The following is a 20,099-nucleotide window of genomic DNA, read 5'->3' on the forward strand; positions in this document are numbered from 1 at the left end:
GTCTGGAAAATCCTACTAGAACAGCTAAACTTTAAATGGGATTATTCAGAATCACTGTGAATGATGGCAGCTGTGTACTGATAACTATTTAACATGAGTTTAAATTCAATTGGCTAATTATGAACAAAACCACATCCCCAATCATAAGAGGGTGTTCACATTTATGCAACCACATTATATTAGCTTTGTTATTTTTATTATCCTCCTCAAAATTATATCAGTTTGTTTCTTAATGGATTTGTACAGATTATGGATGACATTAAAAGTGGAAAAAGTTCTGATATGTTTCTTCTCAGTATGAATTTTTTACATGACAAAAAAAACCTGGCATTTTAACCCCTTCACACCCAGCCATTTTTGTTTTTTTCCTCCCCTTGTTTCCCTTTTTTTTTTTCTGTCAATATAGCCAAATGAGGGCTTGTTTTTTTGCAGGACCAGTTGTACTTTTGAATGACAGCATTGTTTTACCATATGGTATACAGGAAAATGGGGAAAAAAAATTCAAGTGGGATGAATTGCAAAAATAAGTGCAATTCCACAATTGTTTTTTTTACCATGTTCAATATATGGTAAAACTGACCTCGTAATATGATTCTCCAGGTCAGTACGAGTACACAGATAAACATGTATGTTTTGTTTTTTTACTTAAAGGGGTTTTCCCACCAACTAAAGTTCCTGTTAATCAATAGATCTTGGAATAATAATAAGTTCCACAATTGGATGTGTTTAAATTAAATGTCCACTCCTTCACTCCTTGTGAATCTCCCCAAATTTTAGAATGTCCTTTTGTTAACAATCCTTTCAAGGCTGCGATTATCCCTGTTGCTTGTGCACCTTTTTCTACCACACTTTTTCCTTCCACTCAACTTTCCATTAATATGCTTGGATACAGCACTCTGTGAACAGCCAGCTTCTTTAGCAATGACCTTTTGTGGCTTACCCTCCATGTGGAGTGTGTCAAGGACTGCCTTCTGGACATCTGTCAATCAGCAGTCTTCCCCATGATTGTGGAGCCTACTGAAACAGACTAAGGAACCTTTTTAAATGCTTAGGAAGCCTTTGCAGGTATTTTTTGTTAATTATTCTAATTTACTGAGATAATGACTTTTGTGTTTTCATTGGCTGTAAGCCATAATCATCAACATTAACAGAAATAAACACTTGAAATAGATCACTCTGTTTGTAATGACTCTATATAATATATGAGTTTCATTTTTTGTATTGAAGAACTGAAATAAATTAACTTTTTGATGATATTCTAATTTAGTGAGAAGCACTTGTACACTGTGGGCGCCGTTACTCTGAGTAAAATGATACCTTGGTTGATGAAATACATCCTGTGGTACTTGTGTAAGCTCTAATTTCAGTTTTGAGATTATGAGATTCTGGTGCTTTGGGTGGCCTGTGGGGCGGTGGGGGCTTTATGTGGTGCTCTGCTTATATATTCATTTCTATGCACTTATGACAGGTCACTGATCCTTAAGTGGCCAGCCTCTTATTTTCCATAATGCATTTACTATTGTGGGGTTAGTAAAAATAAATTTACATCCAGCAAAATGGCGCCCACGCATGCACAGTAGCATCTAACGCCTGCTGATAGATGCTGCTGCGCATGCGCCGTGGCCTTTTTGTTGGAGCAAAAAAAAATAATTTTAGCTCCAGCAAAAATGGCCGTGACACGTGCACAGTAGCATCTATCGGCAGGTGTTAGATGCTACTGCGCATGTGTGGGCGCCATTTTGCTGGATGTAAATTTTTTTTCCTAACCCCACAATAGTATATGCATTATGGAAAATAGGAGGCAGGTCACTGAAGGATCAGTGACCTGTCATAAGCGCATACAGATGAATAAGCAAGCAGAGCACCACATAAAGCCCCCTCCACAGGCCGCCCCAAAGCACCAGAATCTCATTAACTGAAAACTGCAATTAAAGATTAAACAAGAACCACAGGACGGATTTAATCAACCCAGGTATCATTTTACTCAGTGTAACGATGCCCACCTGACAGTGCATGTAGTTTACTTAGCACAAGCCTGCTGATAGGTTCTTTTTATAAAAGAAGAAAGCATAAAGCGCAGCAGTCTATAAAGGGTCAAAATATATGAAAACACTGGAAACATTAAGTCTAGACCAGGGATGTCAAACTCAAACACCCAGATGGCCAAAATGAAAAACTTGGACAAAGTTTCGGGCCAACCAGTATACAGTATAATGGGTCCCACACAGTCCCCCATACAGAATGATGGACCCCACATAGTCCTCCATGCAGTATAATGGGCCCCACATAGTCCTCCATACAGTATAATGGGTCCTACATAGTCCTCCATACAGTATAATGGCCCCACATAGTCCTCCATACAGTGTAATGGCCCAATATAGTCCTCCATACAGTGTAATGGGCCCCACATAGTCCTCCATACAGAATGGCCCCACATAGTCCTCCATACAGAATAATGGGCCCCACATAGTCCTCCATACAGAATAATGGCCCCACATAGTCCTCCATACAGAATAATGGGCCCCAGATAGTCCTCCATTCAGAATAATGGGCCCCACATAGTCCTCCATTCAGAACAGTGGGCCCCACATTGTCCTCCATACAGAATAATGGGCCCCACATAGTCCTCCATTCAGAATAATGGGCTCCACAGTCCTCCATACAGAATAATGGCCCCACATAGTCGTCCATACAGAAAATGGGCCCCACATATTCCTCCATACAGTATAATGGGCCCCACATAGTCCTCCATACATTATAATGGGCCCCACATAGTCCTCCATACAGTATAATGTGCTCCACATAGTCCTCCATACAGTATAATGGGCCTCACATAGTCCTCCATACACTATAATGGGGCCCACATAGTCCTCCATACAGTATAATGGGCCCACATAGTCCTCCATACAGTGTAATGGCCCCACATAGGCCTCCATACAGAATAATGGCCCCACATAGTCCTCCATACAGAATAATGGGCCCCACATAGTCCTCCATACAGAATAATGGCCCCACATAGTCCTCCATACAGAACAGTGGGCCCCACATAGTCCTCCATACAGAATAATGGGCCCCACATAGTCCTCCATTCAGAATAATGGGCCCCACAGTCCTCCATACAGAATAATGGCCCCACAAAGTGGTGGTGGTTCTGGTGTCACGAGCCAAATATAACCACCCTGCGGGCCAGAGTTTGACACGTATGGTCTAGACTGTATTGTCACTCAATGAAATGTACTTACAAAAATGAAGGTACTTAGCGCATGAATTTGTGGTTGTTAAAGGCACATGATGGCTGATTAAATCAGCTGTCACGTGTCAGGAAAGATGCGGGCTTAGCGTGTGAGCCCACATCAAAATCAAAGACACAAAATTTGAAGTAAATATATGTCATGAAGGGGTTAACAGTGGGTGTGTAGACTTTTTATATCCACTGTATAGACCTTAATTTATCCATTTGGTGTCTATGTAGGACAGTGTAAAATGCCTTTACAAAGTCGAAGGCAAAAAACAAAACAAATAAAGGAGCACACATAGGGTGAGTAAGTACTGGTAACAAAGGAGATCCACATAAATTAAGAGTGCACTGCTCACCTTGAGAGGTTGTGCCAGGTGAGCATAACTACACTAATAGTTAAAACACGTTGCAGCCTCTGTCTTGCATTCATGGCTGAGATTACCAAAGAACAAAGCCAAGTGGTAACAATAATAATAATCCAAGCATTTGTGGGGTAGTTTCCAATTAAACTCCGAAACAGACCTGGCACGTTGACACTGTGGCCATTTCAGACAAAATCAAAGAAATAAACAAAAAGGAGCATATATCCTACTGCAAGTACATAAGTAAATCGTATATGTGAATAACATAGGGTATTTAGTTAACGTTATTTTGATTTAAAAAAAAAAGCGTAAAAGCCATCCCACCAGAACAAGATGGTCATAAGCCGTCTCTAGTATTAAAACCTTACCATGTGTCAAACTCCGTCAATGTGAATAAGGGCAGAGCAGCACAGCATTAACAAAGTAACCTATGTTTTTTACATGTACTATTACTATTTACTTGCTGTAGGGTATATGCTCATTGTTTTCTCTTGGGTTTTGTAAAGACAGAAGTTGCCAAATCAACCTGATTTGTTTTTATAAACAGATAAGTAGAACCCTACACAAAAGGGTAACTGTGGATAACGTGTTTTTGGCTCTGTAAATGTAGCCAAGCATTTGTTGGGTAGTTCCAAACTAAATTCCAAAACAAACCATACGCAAGATGATTAGAAACATATTTATTAAAATCTCAATACACAACGTCTATCTGGGCTCAAGGGACCCTTTTTCAAGTGGCAGAGACATAGCTGTGGGACAGCACTGGTGTTACTCACTGCTTCTCTCTCCACCCCCTGATGATGTCTTGTTCCACCGAAGATGCAGCAGCAAAGATATAAGCAGAGTGCCGGTGCTGCGCTCATTTTTCCTGCAGCGTCTATCACAATGGATCCAGGTCATTTTCAAAGGGCGGTGATGCAAGGAACTGTAGTAACTGCAGTGCTGCCCCCTGATGAAGTCCTGTTTCAGGAGTGGGTGATAAATGCTGCAGGGAAGTGAGTGCAGCCCCAGCCTCCCGTTATGTCTTGTTTGAGACTCCTCTCAAATTAACATCACAGGAAGTGCACTAAAGTAACACATTTAGGGATTAGATAGATGAGGACATTTTATACTAAAGCTAATTACAAAGATGGTTAGGGGGAAAATCCAGATATTTAGAAAGGACATGTTAGGTACTGGACACCCCTTTTAAATGTTATTGGCTTTTAAATCCCTTGGTGTGCTGTCTGATGGTGTCCAGGAAGACTAAACTATCCTAATATAAGATATTCAGTTACTGTAATAAGATGGCAGCACAATACTTCACCATACATTTTTTTGCTGCATATGATGTTTGTTGTCTTTGCTGAATATAACAGCGTTGGCAGTAACGAGTTTGACATAATTGCCTGTAGTTTATTAAAGGGAACCTTTCACCAGATTTTTCCCATATAACCTACAGTCACTACCTTTCAGCCCTGTGTTACAGCATTTTGAAATGCTGTATATAAGTCTCCAAGCCACCCTGCAAAACTAAAGTTATACTCACATACAGGGCGGTTAGGTCCGATGGGTGACGCTGGACTTGATCCAGCGCCTCCTTACTTCTTGTGATGCTGTCCTGCTTCTCTGCTTCGTGTGGATGACACGTCCCATGTCATCCACACAGTATTCCCCATCGCAATCCTGGGCAGGCGTACTTCTCTCTGCCCTGCTGAGGGCAGAGCAAAGTACTGTTCTGTGCATGTGCGGGGAAAAGCCAAAATGCGCTGGCGCTCTTTGGCCTTTCCCAGCCCATGCGCAGAACAGTACGAAGTACGCTTGCGCAGGAGCGCGATAGGGAACACGGTGTGGATGATGTTGGACGTGTCATCCACACGAAGCAGAGAAGCAGGACGGCATCACAAGAAGTAAGGAGGCGCTGGATCAAGTCCAGCGTCACCCATCGGACCTAACCACCCATCAGACCAGTCCGCCCCATATGCGAGTATAATAAAAGGTCTTTCTTTTGTTCTGCAGGGCGGCTTGGAGACTTACGAACACCATTTCAGAATCCTGTAACACATGGCTGAAAGGTGGTGACCGTAGGTTATATGGGAAAATCTAGTGATAGGTTCCCTTTAAAAGGAATCTTTCAGCAGATTTTGCTGTGTAATCTGGAGATAGAGGCTGAAATACAGAATTCAGGGATGTGTCACTTGTCAAAGTGGCTGTTGTTTGCTAACTGTGAAAGATTTATCACCAAGAAATTAACATTGCCAGACAAGTCCAGCAACTAAGCATCTCACAGTCTATGGAATTTGTACATGGAGAGCCTGGTGGGGGAGGGGTTTGCTTTCTCAGCTCTGCTTCATTGCTAAATCTAAAAACTCTGATTGTGTCAGAATGGCTGGACCCAGTAATCTAAGTGATACATCGTTGGATTCAGGGTCTCTTTGCTTAGATCATGCTGCTCTCAGATGAGGTATCAAAAACCTGTTGACAGATTCCATTTAACTTGTTTTCTTCTGTCCTATAGTCTCCAACCTAACTGTTGTTGGTGAGGTCCCTGCCAATTAATGGTGACTCCTCTCACGCTTTGCTCGGTTTATTTTAAAAGAAGCATGAACTGCCCATTATGAGTCGGTGGCAATCCATGTTGCTGTTTTTTTAGTTTTCGCTTGAGAAAAGGCCCTTTGAAGCAGAAATGCCAGCATTTTTGTGATTTTTTTTTTACATAACTAAATGTAAAAAAAACTATTGGGAGAGTTCTGGTGCCTTAAAATATATATTTTTTGTGCTCTTGTCAGCAATTAAGTGGCGAGTTGCCCAAGTAAAGCATGAAATTAAGGGAGTGGTAATCGAGAAACCCACTACAGGTCAGTGGCAAACCATTAAAAGGGTTTGTCAGATCTTCTGATAAAGTTTTCACTCTATCTCACTACAGACTTGAATCCTGACAGCTTACGGTGCACACGATGTTTGAATTCACCAATATTGTCGGTGAGGGCAGGTGGTTGTGTGAGCGAAAGTGTGAGAGTTGCTTACTTCCAGTAACATTCTACCTAGATGTGCCTGGCTTTTCTCAATACAAGTGAATTAGGAAAAGCCCAGCATATCTAGGTGGCATATAACCACAAGTATAATGTAATAGTGGCTTCAGAGTGGAATTAAACAATTTTTATATATTTTTATTTTGCCTCTCAATTACAGAGATATTAGCAATAGAAGTATTTGGCACCTAATGAGTTAACTTTTGTTAAGTCCAAGTAGGTGTTTTCACTAGGACCTGTACTTCTTCCTCCTGTATGATGCAGACCAATCATTAGCAGGCAGCAACACAGCAGAAAAAGAACACACCCCCACAATCACAGCAGATTTCTCTGTGTGTGAGATGTAACCACATTTATGTCTGCTGTGCTCAAGCAACTTGTAGTTGCTCTGCAGTGAGAACAGGCAGTTATAACATGTCACACAGGAGCAGCTTGTCTGTGTTACTCCTGAGATGTAAGGACAGCCTGCTCTGATCTCACAAATTGCCCTAAGCACAAAAGAAATTGGTGTGATTACTGACACATATCCAGACAGTAGTGTAGGGGAGTGGCAGTACAGCAAAGGTGGCAGTGCTGTGAGAGGATGAGAGCTGATAGAAGGGTTTGTAATGTGACATTGCTGAACTCACTGTGCTGCCCTTCCCACAAAGGTATTAGTCATCTGTGCTCTATTCTCAGCACCTTCTAAGGTTAGACCATGAGATCTGGGCCATCTGTCATAAATACCACACACTGAGAAACTTGCTCTGGGCTATGGTAGGGGTGTGTTCTTTCTCTAGTGTGTTGTTGCCTGCTTATGATTGGTCAGCATCATAGAGTTAGAAATACATGCTCTCATTGGACACTATCTAATACCACCCACTTGGACTTAACAAAAGTTAAATCATCAGGTGCCAAATGCTTTGATTGCCAATATCTCAGCAACAGAGAGGCAAAATAAAATAGAAACATTTTCTTCTACTCTGCAGCCATTATTACATCATGTGCCCAGATCAACATGAAAAATTTGGTGAAAGGTACTCTTTAAGCCTCTGGAAATATCACTCACTTCACCAAAATCCCATGCGTGTATCTCATAATGTTCCTGCATTATATCTTGTTTGTAACTGTGATGTAAAATCATTGCATAGTTAAATAATTTTTATTATTTTCATGCCATGACTACAGAATACATAGATGTTACAAATGATCTAACATATTATTAAAATATTATTGACCAAGCACTTCCATTATTTTATGATAAACATTATACAAATGGAAAGGAAATAATATTATCATAGAATATGCAATAATATAAAGATGGAAGAATGGGAGGTCCTCTCTAGAACATCAAAGATTAAGAGAGATCAATATAGAGCCAAATCAGTTCTGTGGATGGTTCTATTATAAATAACAGCTTTTCCTTATATTATACTTACTGCTTGATTTGTTTTGTGCTATATTTTTAATTTCAGTTTAGCCCTGACAAGGAGATGCATTTACTTTGCAAGACAATGTTGTTAAAAACACTCGTTTCACAATTATCTTGCAATGTAAACAGGCTGCCAGTCACCTGATGAACGAGTAACACGCTCAATGGTAAAATTACCTTTTGTGCAGTGCAAAAAATCATGGTTCCACCACCGACTTCATCAAGGCCGTTATAGACAATTTGCATTCTCGCTACATGAACTTGCAGCATAATGTAGGGCCCAGTGTGAGAAAGCTGGGTCTCCCTCAGAGGTCATGGGTCTTCCAACAGGACAATGACCCTAAACACACTTCCAAAACCACTATAAAATGGTTTGAGAGAAAGCACTGGAGACTTCTAAGGTGGCCAGCAATGAGTCCAGACCTGAATCCCATAGAACACCTGTGGAGAGATCTCAAAATGGCAGTTTGGAGAAGGCACCCTTCAAATATCAGGGACCTGGAGCAGTTTGCCAAAGAAGAATGGTCTACAATTCCAGCAGAGCATTGTAAGAAACTCATTGATGGTTACCGGAAGCGGTTGTTCGCAGTTATTTTGGCTAAAGGTTGTGCAACCAAGGCTGAGGGTGCCAATACTTTTGTCTGGCCCATTTTTGGAGTTTTGTGTGAAATGATCAACGATTTGATTTTTGCTTCATTCTCTTTTGTGTTTTTTCCTTGCAAGCAAATTAAATGAAGAAAATAATACCAAAGAATTTGTGATTGCAATCATTTACAGGAAGAAACTGAGTATTATCTGACAGAATTGCAGGGGTGCCAATACTTTTGGCCACCACTGTAGATCATTCAGTGTGCGTCGCTTAGTTTGGTCTGTCTGTGTAAACAGGCTTTTATAAGACCACTGATCTTTTACTGATCGGCGATCATATCGTGCCACCTTTCGGTCTATGTAAACGGACCCTAAAGGTACCGGAACACTTAGCGACGCTACAGCAATCCCGACAAAGATACGACCTGGCAGTCGTGTGTTGTCGCTGGTGAGATGTCAAACAGTCAGATCTTCCCAACGACGCAGCAACGATACGGCGACCCGTAGCGACCTGTATAACGATGCAACGCAAATGCACGCCTATGTGTCTCAGTTCTGAGTCACCAGTGAGGTAGTTGGTAAGGTGTCAAACACACCGATGCATGCTACCCAGCGGGACCTCAACGATCAAAAAATGGTCCAGGCCATTTCGACACGACCAGCGATCTCACAGCAGGGGCCTGGTGGCTGCTACGTGTCAAACATAGCGAGATCGCTGCTAAGGTCGCTGTTGCGTCACAAAACTTGTGACTCAGCAGCGATCTCGCTAGGGCTTTAGAGACTCATCACACCAAGATAACTCTCTGCTGTAAATTGCAGTAACAGATAGGAAGGCTGAAGGTGATGGATAACTCTAGGTCAACTGCTTAAAAAGGCTAGAAGCCTAAACTCTGCACTTCTTGTCCATCTTGGAATCCCAGCTATGGTGGACCTTATGTGGGAAGAACCCTGTGACTCAAAAAAAAATGTGATTTATACTTAAAATATTTCACATATTGCGATATAAAAAGGGTCTATCTCCTGTGTGAATCCTCTGATGTTTCATAAGAACAGATTTCTGGGTGAAGCACCTTCCACACTCCGAACATGAAAATGGTTTCTCCCCTTTGTGAATTCGCTGATGTTTATCAAGGACAGATTTCTGAGTAAAACACCTTCCACATTCTGAACATGAAAATGGCTTTTCTCCTGTATGAATCCTCTGATGTTTAACAAGAACCGATTTGTCAGTAAAACATTTGCCGCATTCAGGACATGGAAATGGCCTTTCGCCAGTGTGAGTTCTCAGGTGATTAACCAGAACTGCTCTCTTATTAAAACATTTCCCACATACAGAACATGAAAATGGTCGTTCCCCTGTGTGAATTTTCTCATGTTCACTAAGGCCTGATTTATAGGTAAAACATTTCCCACATTCTAAACATACAAAAGGTTTCTCCCCTGTGTGAATTCGTCCATGTTCAACAAGGCTCGATTTTCGGGTAAAACACCTTCCACAATCAGAACATGAAAACGGTTTCTTGCCAGTGTGCAGTTTTTGATGTTCGAACAGACCTGATTTCTGGGCATAAGATTTCCCACATTCTGCACATGAAAATGGCTTCTCCCCAGTATGAATTTTCTGATGTTTTAAAAGATCCGATTCTTGTGTAAACCATTTTCCACATTCCAAACAAAGAAATTGCGGAGGACCTGTGTTTGTTCTCTGCCGATTCGAAAGATATGGCCTGTGTGTTAAACTTCTTCCATCATCTGCATAAGAAACAGGCTTTTCTCCTGTGTAACGTCTTTGATGTGCTACAATATGAGATTCCCAATGAGAGGGTTGGCCGCTTTCATCACTATCTGATTTCTGAGTGAAATGGTCCTCAGGCTCAGGAAATGGGACTATATTACTTTCTCCATAACCGGTACTTTGTGTATTAGTTGATGATTGACCAAGAAAAGTTCTCTTGATATTGGAAGGATAAGATGATGTATCACTGCTGAGAAGTTGTGGATGTATATTGGAGCAAGTAGAGTTTTCTATCGAAGAACCTTGCGTGACACCATTACTTTCCTCTAAATCTGTTGATAAAAGGAGATATCACTCAAAGTTACTCTTATAATCAACTAATGTCTACAAAGAGCATGAAAAGTATCCCACAGAATTGGTATTAGCTTGTCAAAATGATTAGCACAATTTAACTATTATAACAGGCAAATTTTTTTTCAACCTAATTGCAAACATCAACAAAACAAAATTATCTATACATAATAACCATGGTAACACAATGCAGAATCACTGAGAAAGTCTTTGGAGGGTCCAACCATAGGCTATAATCTCAAAAGCACAACTTGATTACACTATATAGCCTATTGGCCTAGCATTTCTAATGTTCAGATGCACATTTAGCAGTTTCTATCTGGATTTCTAAATTCAACATCCCTCTGTTACAGTGGTCCCCAACCTTACTTATCCTAAAAGCTAAATTCAGCTCTGTCAGATGGTCACACGCCACATCTATAGCCCTGCGATAAGTGACCGTCGGTGCCCACCCTCAACCCTCTAGAGTAATGACACAGAGAGCCTTCCAATTATTGGTATGACCCCTCCAGAAATCACACTGAGACCTTCTGCCACCTTTCTTTTTTGGCAGCATACTTACATCCAGGGGTTCCCATTTTACCCCCATTCGATATTCTTGCATAAAACGCTCCCACCACACTATCACATCCAAAGATCTGCTTTATTGAAAAATGTTTAATATGCCCTCTGCTTGGAAAATGTACTAAAATTACATTGGAATATTGATTTCAGGAATATTGCTCACCTGTATTGATATCTACAGGAATTTCTTCTTCCTTATATTGCTGATCTGCCTTGACATACACTTCTTCTTCATCACCATCTATAACTTCAATTTTAATATCGATCAAGTCTTCACCCGGATTCGACTTATAGGAGAAATGATGTGCAAGTCAGCAAAGACTTGTAAAATGAGTACAACTGATTAACTAAAATGAAATACCATTGCTTTATCCCCATTAGAGGTTTTCCAATGTTGAAATTAGCACGTTTTGTATCTACAGAAATGTTCCAGGACATGAGGTCTTTAAGGCTTTTATCCAAGTTATAAATATAAAGCAGGGAGTACCATAAAACATAACCTTTAATTAAATATGGTTTAAAAGAAATGCTCAACAAATTACCAATGTAGATATAAAACATAAACAATACATATTACACAGACAGCTAACGCAAAACACGGTGTTCTATAAAGTGCCACGGCAATAACAGTGCAGGTAGAATAAATTGGGAAGATCTCACCCTTATCCTTTAGCAATTGCCCATGGAACAAAGCGCTGGAGGAAGGGGAAAGGTAAATATGTTGAACCTATAATCCCCTGTTATGCCCCATGTAAGGACTCCTGCAATAAATACCCAAGTGAAGCCCTATTAGTGTTAACCCCAAAGTCTTCCCTACACGTTTCGGCCCTGTTACAGAGGCCTCATAAGGGGAATATATAATAACTGGGGTAGGTTTACGTATGGACAAAAGAATTTCAATAGGCAATGCAGTGGCACTAGGTCATATTAAGGGCATATGTGGTCTGGCCTAAGATATGCTTGATAACCTCTAGTGACACACGGTCTTTTATATCTACCTTGGTGACTTGTTGAGTATTGCTTTTAAACTATATTTAATTAAAGGTTATGTTTTATGGTACTTCCAGCTTTATATTTATTAGAGGCATTACAAGAGAGTCTTTTTGTGATTATCACTACTGCGGATCACTCTTGCTCAAATATTTTATCCAAGTTATATACAATATACCTGATGATACTGTGGGACACTGTGAGTTTCTTCTTGCTGGGAATACAGGGGGCCAGGACATCTTCCAGGTGGATTTCTCTTACTGGTTCCATCTGCAGACACAAAATGGCTCAGCAATAAAATGTATTGATGTGATAATCAGATAATAGAGGTATCTAAAGGTGCATTTTTACTGCCCGATTATAAGGAATGAGCACTTCTAGGAACGCTTGTTTCCTGATAATCTGCCTGTCTAAACAGGCTGCCAATCGCCAAATGATTTAACAAAATGCTCATTTGTAGGGTACAATAATTTTTAAGCTTGCTTAAAAATCATTTTCGGCAGCACATTGCAGCTGAACAATGACAGTCTATGGGAAGTGCAGCGGGCCCGTCAAAACAGACAATTAAATGACGGCTGAACGGCTTCTATATAGAAATTTAACCCAACTGATCAGCTACTCTAAATGCTCCCTAAGCAGCCTTCAAAACTTGTCTCCTTAACTGTCCTAAAAAATCTCCACATACCCAGTGATGCTGGTGGCTGGTGGCCCTCCATCATGATGTCCTTGTACAGATCCTTGTGTCCGTCTATATACTCCCACTCCTCCATGGAGAAATGGACAGTGACATCCTGACACCTTATAGGAACCTGACACACAATGATACATCATCATCCAGACACATCATCCCTTGTGTTCCTGTATAATGCCCCAGTATTCCCAGCAGCGCTCACCTCTCCAGTCAGCAGCTCAATCATCTTGTTGATGAGGTCCAGGATCTTCTGATCATTGTGTCTATCATGCATTCTATGAATTTTGTTTCTTTCCGCTGATGAAACGGTACGGCTTCTGGATGTTACACATTTACTTGATGCTTTTTTCACTATTGTAAAATCCTATAAATAGGGTTACATGACAGTTTAGATTTCCCAAATCCCTCACATCTTCACTGGTGATGCCATATAAGAGTAATGTCAGTACACCCTTAATACCAGGATCCCTTACCTCTCCCGTAAGCTGGTAGATTATCTCCAGAGTCAGGTTTAATAACCTCTTGGTCATCTCATTTTTGTCCTTTTCCTTTCTTGGTTGGTTAGTCAATAAAAGTACCATTGTCTTGAGGAGTTTGAAGAAATTATACCTATGGATGATCCTGTACTGTGGAGACATGAAAAATGAGACAGCATTTCTAACATTGTATAGGCTGAAAATATGTCCTAGCAAGTGGCAAATGAAACAAATAGTCTGAACATAGAATAACATGTCAATAGTTTTTGAAAGCTCTACTTAAAATTTACATTTATTTAAAGGGAATCTGTGACCAGCTTTTTGCAGGGGCAAAAGACCCTGATTCCTGATTAATTTAAGCATAATGTAATATATATATACATACATATATGATTACAGTAATTGCTCATTCAGTATATATGACCATATACATATATATATAAAAAAAAATATCCTACAGGTTAGAAAATCACAGCAATAACCATGTATAATTACATTAATAACTCACCGTGGACCAAATACCCGAAGCACATTTTACAAATGCTTAGTCAGGGGCATTTGTGAAACACGTGTCGGGTGTTCGGTGGGCGAGTTATTATTGATGTTATTATATATGGTTAAAAAATATAGAATCACTCTGTAAATTTTCATTTCCAAAAATAACACCTGCATCAAATTAGATCTGCTCGTTAGTCTGCATCTAAAAAGGAGTGATCACACCTTGGTGAGCTGTTGCACCAAGTGGACTGACATGAATCATGGCTCCAACACGAGAGATGTCAATTGAAACACAGGAGAGGATTATCAAACTCTTAAAAAGAAGGTAAATCATCACGTAATGTTGCAAAAGATGTTGGTTGTTCACAGTCAGCTGTGTCTAAAATCTGGACCAAATACAAACAACATGGGAAGGTTGTTAAAGGCAAACATACTGGTAGACCAAGGAAGACATCAAAGAGTCAAGACTGGAAACTTAAAGCAATATGTCTCCAACACAGGAAATGCACAACAAAACAAATGAGGAACGAATGGGAGGAAACTGGAGTCAATGTCTGTGACCGAACTGTAAGAAACCGCCTAAAGGAAATGGGATTTAGATACAGAAAAGCTAAACAAAAGCCATCATTAACATCTAAACAGAAAAAAACAAGGTTACAATGGGCTAAGGAAAAGCAGTCGTGGACTGTGGATGACTGGATGAAAGTCATATTCAGTGATGAATCGCGAATCTGCATTGGGCAAGGTGATGATGCTGGAACTTTTGTTTGGTGCCGTTCCAATGAGATTTATAAAGATGACTGCATGAAGAGAACATGCAAATTTCCACAGTCATTGATGATATGGGGCTGCATGTCAGGTAAAGGCACTGGGGAGATGGCTGTCATTACATCTTCAATAAATGCCCAAGTTTACATTGATATTTTGGACAGTTTTCTTATCCCATCAATTGAAAGGATGTTTGGGGATGATGACATCATTTTTCAAGATGATAATGCATCCTGCCATAGAGCAAAAACGGTGAAACCTTCCTTGAAAGAAGACACATAAGGTCAATGTCATGGCCTGCAAATAGTCTGGATCTCAATCCAATTGAAAATCTTTGGTGGAAGTTGAATAAAATGGTCCATGACAAGGCTCCAACCTGCACAGCTGATCTGGCAACAGCAATCAGAGAAAGTTGGAGCCAGATTGATGAAGAGTACTGTTTGTCACTCATTAAGTCCATGCCTCAGAGACTGCAAGCTGTTATTAAAGCCAGAGGTGGTGCAACAAAATACTAGTGATGTATTGGAGTGTTCTTTTGTGTGTTTGTTTTTCATGATTCCATAATTTTTTCCTCAGAATTGAGTGATTCCATAATTTTTTCCCTCTGCTTGGTCTGAAAAAAAATACCCTTACTGAGTACCACATTTTTTTTCTTGATTTCTTTTAGTGTTTCTTAAAGCCATAAAGTTGCCATTTGAAATGACATTAGTTTTGTGCCATGTCTGTGATCTGCTTTTTTTCAACAACATTAAACAGCAGAATGAACGTCCTCCGAGCCCGGAGATTCCATAATTTTTGCCAGGGGTTGTATATGGTCATATATACTGAATGACCAATTACTGTAATCATACATATATATTACATTATGCTTATGATTGCACAGTATGCATGTATATGGTGCCATATGAGAGGGATTTGTTTCTAGAGTTCTTACAGTTACTCACTCACCAATGTGTTTTTGTGTTTGTATTTTACCAATATTTTATATTTTTGTACTTAATAAAATTTGAATTTTTTTACCCATTAGTTGTGATTTCAGTCCTCGCATGTTTTTTGTTTTGTTTTGGGGTTTATGTATATCTAATAGTGCCTTTTGGGGCACACTACCCCTTCCTGGGTTTTGCAGATGTTTGGTGTCTCTTAGATTAGGTGGCAAAATCCTGATAACAGAGTCCCTTTAAAGCCCCCGTCTCACATAGCGAGATCGCTAGCGAGATCGCTGCTGTGTCACGGTTTTGGTGACGCAACAGCGACCTCACCAGCGATGTCGCTATGTGTGACACTTTGCAGCGATCAGGCCCCTGCTGTGAGGTCGCTGATCGCTGCAAAGTGTCCTGGACCATTTTTTGGTTGTTGCCCTCCCGCTGGTCAGCACACATCGCTGTGTGTGACCAGCGGGAGCAGCGATCAGGCTGGTAACCATGATAAACATCGGGTTACTAGGGGCACACGTGCCCCTAGTAACCCGTTGTTTATCATGGTTACGAGCCTGCTAAAGTGAGCGGTAACCTCTCACTCACCGTAGCAGAGTGGTAACCATGATAAACAACGGGTTACTAGGTGCGCGTGTGCCCCTAGTAACCCGATGTTTATCATGGTTACGAGCCTGCTAAAGTGAGCGGTAACCTCTCGCTCACCATAGCAGAGTGGTAACCATGATAAACAACGGGTTACTAGGTGCGCGTGTGCCCCTAGTAACCCGATGTTTATCATGGTTACCAGCCTGCTCCTGCTTCAGCAGGCTGGCAACCAGGAGCAGGACATCGTGGAAAGATTCTTTCCATGATGTCGCTGCTCCCCTGATCGTTGGTGAGCCTGCCTGTTTGACAGCTCACCAGCGACCACATAGCGACGCAGCAGCGATCCCTGACAGGTCGTATCGTTGTCGGGATCGTTGCAGCGTCGCTAAGTGTGACGGGGCCTTAAGTCTTCAAATAGGTTTTATTGACCAATTTGCCATTTGTGAGAGGAGACAAACGAGTGTACTGAAGATATGGTCTAACAAATTAAGAAAAAAAACTCCTTTGCCTACCTTTTTACGGAGTAAGTAAAGAGCTAAAACAGGAAACTCGTTTTAAAATAAATTAGTCTATACATCGAAAAATTATCCAGTCTAAAGAGTACATGAGATGTCCTTTATACAGGTATGAAGAAAAACAGTATACAGCCTATTGAATTCCATGGTTTTACATATCAGTACATGAGGAAAAAAAAGCATATGTAGACTGATGAAGAGACCTGAGTGGTCTTGAAAGCTTGCAATTTGTTACCATATTTTCAGTTAGCCATTAAAAAGTATCAACCACTGAGGACTCTCAAATTTTAATCTATTTCCCTTATTACATTGCATCCTCTCTTGTTATGTACAGCGCCACCTTTTATTAAGCACCATCCTCTCTTATTATGTATAGATGATTTTAAATGTAAAGGTAGAAAAGGGGCTGAGAGTGTGAATATATTATTGACAATTAAAATGTGACTTTTATTATCACAATTAAAATAATTATTAAAATTGTCCCTATCCTTGACCAAGAATTCCAATCGAGAAATGAGATCGGATAAGTCCTCAATTTGATTCCCAGTTTATGGGGTATAGTTATAGAATGGAAATTCAGGCTGGTAATTGTATATTAGTTACAACCAGTCTTAATAAAAGTAGATTATCTATAGATGAAGTAATAATTCATATCTACTGCGTAATGAAATAAGAATTATCCATTGTTTATGAGATCAAGTGTATGGCAACAAAATTCAGACCTTAGAGCCATTTATAACTGTTTTGCAACTTATGGAATCATGCTGTAATAGAACTGATACTATGCTGCAAGTGCTCATATATGTGCTAGTATGCTACCTAGGTAGTGATACACCATATACTGTCCTATTGTAATTGACCCCAATCTGAGGATTGCCCTAAGTGTTACTACTGAATAACAGGTGCGCTGCAGCTAACAGAATTGAGGTTGGCTGCTGTCATTACCTACGCTGCCAATCAAGCAGCATGCGTGCCGGTAATAGTCACTGCTGATTGTAGATATACCATGCCACGGCTGATACAATTAAACTGCGCTCCTGACAGTCACTGTAGTGTGCGAGCTGGTAATTAACTTAAGCTAGGCATTTCATTTATATAACATTTCATGGCCGGGTGTCTGAACAGTCAGACCTCGGTTCTGCTCTGCCCCCATCTACATTAGGTCATCTGACACAAGGTGATGTTTTAATACTAAAGGGATGGGATTGTCCCAATCGGGTACACCTTGTCGCGGTGAGGTGGCTTTTATGCTTTTTTGATCAAGAACAGTGATTACAAAGTACCTGTAACACTGGTGGGTGTGGACCCACTGTGTCATGGGCCGGGCTTACCCTGGAGGGGCGTAACTAAGTGACTACCTGTATTTACTAGAGCCTCTGATGGGGAGGATAGGCTTGGCCGCTGGTAGTCACCAGGTACCACTCCAGGGCAGTCCCTGGTTCTGCAGCAGCTGTCTGGAGGGTCAGAGAAATGGATACGAGGTACAGGTGGACAGAGGAAAAGATGTGGTCAGACCAAATGAGGTCAGGGAAGGCAGAACAGGTTCAAAAACGCATGGTAGACCTGCCATGTCCCCCAATGATAATCCGCATGTGCTGTACACATGCTGCGGAAATTTCCACTGCGGATTATCATTGCGGAAAAAAACGCAGCACTACCAATTATTTTGCGGAAGTGCTGCGTTTTCGCCGCCATTGACTTGCATTGGAACGCGCCAATTCCGCAAGACTGCATCTGTCCTTGCGTAATTGGCGCGTTCTAATGTGCGGAGGGTACCCGGGTGTAGAGGAGAGGAGAGTCTCATCCACACCCAGGTACCATTAAAAAAGCTGTAAAAAAAGAATAAAATAAAAAATATATATATATATTTACCTTCTGGCGGCCCGCGCACCGCTCCTGCTTGCTTCCCGGTACTTCGCGATGGAATGAAGGACCTGCGCTGACGTCAGAGTCATGTGACGAGTCACGAGACGCTGACGTCGGCAGGTCCTTCACTCTACCGCTGCCGGGACGGTGAAGCAAGACAGCGCGGGCCATCGGAGGGTAAGTATATATTTGTTTTTTTATTTTTTACCATTCTTTCGGTCACACTATATAAATCCATGCCGGTTGCATGGATTTATATAGTGTGACCAAGTTGACAAGCACTTTCCAAGTGATGCTAAAATCGCTTGTCAACCCGCATGCAGAAATGCATGTGAAGAACGCTTCACATCCGCATGTCCCTGGCAGGAAAAACGCATATACAATCCGCATGCGTTTTTTTCTGCCAGGGAGATGCAGAAACGCTCAGGAAAAAATCCTGAGCATTTCTGCATCGTGGGCACATACAGTGGTGGCCAAAAGTATTGGCACCCCTGCAATTCTGTCAGATAATACTCAGTTTCTTCCTGAAAATGATTGCAATCACAAATTCTTTGGTATTATTATCTTCATTTAATTTGTCTTCAATGAAAAAACACAAAAAGAATTGGCCAAATTGGATATAATTCCACACCAAACCTAAAAAGGGGGTGGACAAAAGTATTGGCACTGTTTGAAAAATCATGTGATGCTTCTCTAATTCGTGTGATTAACAGCACCTGTAACTTACCTGTGGCACCTAACAGGTGTTGGCAATAACTAAATCACACTTGCAGCCAGTTAACATGGATTAAAGTTGACTCAACCTCTGTCCTGTGTCCTTGTGTGTACCACATTGAGCATGGAGAAAAGAAAGAAGACCAAAGAACTGTCTGAGGACTTGAGAAACCAAATTGTGAGGAAGCATGAGCAATCTCAAGGCTACAAGTCCATCTCCAAAGACCTGAATGTTCCTGTGTCTTCCGTGCACAGTGTCATCAAGAAGTTTAAAGCCCATGGCACTGTGGCTAACCTCCCTAGATGTGGACGGAAAAGAAAAATTGACGAGAGATTTCAACGCAAGATTGTGCGGATGGTGGATAAAGAACCTTGACTAACATCCAAACAAGTTCAAGCTACCCTGCAGTCCGAGGGTACAACAGTGTCAACCCGTACTATCCGTCGGCGTCTGAATGAAAAGGGACTGTATGGTAGGATACCCAGGAAGACCCCACTTCTTACCCCGAGACATAAAAAAGCCAGGCTGGAGTTTGCCAAAACTTACCTGAGAAAGCCTAAAACGTTTTGGAAGAATGTTCTCTGGTCAGATGAGACAAAAGTAGAGCTTTTTGGGAAAAAGCATCAACATAGAGTGTACAGGAAAAAAAAAGAGGCATTCAAAGAAAAGAACACGGTCCCTACAGTCAAACATGGCGGAGATTCCCTGATGTTTTGGGGTTGCTTTGCTGCCTCTGGCACTGGACTGCTTGACCGTGTGCATGGCATTATGAAGTCTGAAGACTACCAACAAATTTTGCA

General features: G+C 41.0%; 1 pseudogene; it reads right to left on the minus strand.

Moving 5' to 3' along the window:
- Positions 1-7,617: 7,617 nt before the first annotated feature.
- The window catches only part of LOC141273004 (uncharacterized), a 74,560-nt pseudogene continuing 62,078 nt past the window's right edge, over positions 7,618-20,099 (minus strand).

Source organism: Phyllobates terribilis, unplaced genomic scaffold (assembly GCF_046119375.1).
Source record: "Phyllobates terribilis strain yellow unplaced genomic scaffold, ASM4611937v1 Scaffold_5__5_contigs__length_657084704, whole genome shotgun sequence".
In the NCBI taxonomy this organism is placed as follows: domain Eukaryota; kingdom Metazoa; phylum Chordata; class Amphibia; order Anura; family Dendrobatidae; genus Phyllobates; species Phyllobates terribilis.